Raw genomic sequence first — 1,644 nt, 5'->3', positions numbered from 1 at the left:
TCCCCGCATTGAGGTGATGAAGGAGAACTCTGTCCCCAACAACCCCTCCCCAAACCACAGCCACAGAGGTGAGGAGGCACTCAGGGGACATGCTGGCTGGCGTCTGAGGATACATTCACACAGCAGACAAGACCGGGCTGGGCCGCTGTCGAGGTGATGGTGCCAGCATGTCTTAGCCGCTGCTGCCCGTGGCTGCCCCGCTCAGCTGTTTAGTGCTCCACCACTACAGTAGAATAAGGTCGGCATTTCCCATCTCTATCTCCCCATGAAGTGACTACATGTAGGTCTGTGAGAGCCTGTTAGCATCGTTGCTTCATTGCTATCAGACTGAGGAATTAAAACGTGATGACAGAGGTTACTGGTGGCTTAGATGAGATTTAGAACAGGGTCTCTGTGAAAATGTTACCAAGTTGTCCTTGTGATTTGTGAGCTTGCACATTCAAGAAATATTGCAAAGTTGCTGTACTGATAAGAGTTGCAGGATTTGATTTCACGTGCCCATGGTGTTGAGAAAGAGGGCTCCTTTGTGCACATTGCTGCTCTCTGTTACACAGTCAACTCACGCCCATCTCCTCTGGATAAGGTCATGCATTTGTTTTGGTAACGCAGCAGAAAGGTTTAACTGTGCTGCCCTGCCCAGGTGCCGCTGAATAGCGAGCTGTGACAATGGGCCATCAGCTGAATGGAGCATCAAAGCTGCCACTGATGATGTGATGATGGTCGAGGGTCCCTGCATAAGGGTAGGGCCTCCAGCTTCAGAGAGCTGTTTGTGAGTGAAAAGCACCATCATACAGGTTCACGCTGCCTTTGATTCGAGTCTTTCATTAAGTGCTATAGAGGCGCCGATGTCAGCTGCATCTCACTGATCATTGGCCAGCGGGGACAAAGGGCCGGGTTAACCAGGTGTATTGTCCTTGTCTTAATGGCAAACAAGAGCTGACTGGTGATTTTGGTTGAAATTTCACTGAAGAACAGAGGAGCTGCAGATTAAAGCAAAAATGAAAATGCCGCTCAGTCGGTCTCTTTTCCTTTTTTCTTTACCAGTGAACTAAACACTCAATCCAGCCGTGACTCACACGAGTACCATAGTTGCCACCTGTTTCGTGGGAAAGCAATGTTCAAGACAAGAGCTCTCAAATCCAAGGAAGGATAAAGGGAGAAGAGAAATAAAGGAAAATGGAAAGGCATTTAGTTTGAGCATGCCGAGTGCATACCGAGGCTCAGTTTGCAGATTCCAAAGACAAGCTGATGGAAGTGAGCCAGGCCGCCTCACACGGGAGGGGAGGAGAAATGAAAGAGAGGACAGAAGAAGATGGAGTAAGAGGGGAAGACAGTATGAAAAGGGGGTCGCCAGTTGAAGGGGGCATTAAAGAGATATTCTCTTTAATCAGGGAGCTGCAGGACGCTGATGGACACGGGACAGTGAGTGATGGAGGGAGACGCTGAGAGGGAAGGCAGAGAGCGACAAAGATAAAGGGGAGAAGCTTGAGGAGCACTACAGCTGGAGAGCCTCAGCACCTCCCACCTCTCACCCCGGTCACCCCTGCCTGCCTCCTGCTTGCCCTCACACCCCACCCTCCTGAAGGAAATGCCACTGTCTCCGTGCAAACACCCCAAAATGTACTGACTGAAAGAAAAAGATGA

The sequence above is a fragment of the Stegastes partitus genome, unplaced genomic scaffold (genome assembly GCF_000690725.1).
Source record: "Stegastes partitus isolate 25-593 unplaced genomic scaffold, Stegastes_partitus-1.0.2 Scaffold327, whole genome shotgun sequence".
In the NCBI taxonomy this organism is placed as follows: Eukaryota; Metazoa; Chordata; class Actinopteri; family Pomacentridae; genus Stegastes; species Stegastes partitus.
Note: the sequence above shows the minus strand (reverse complement) of the source record.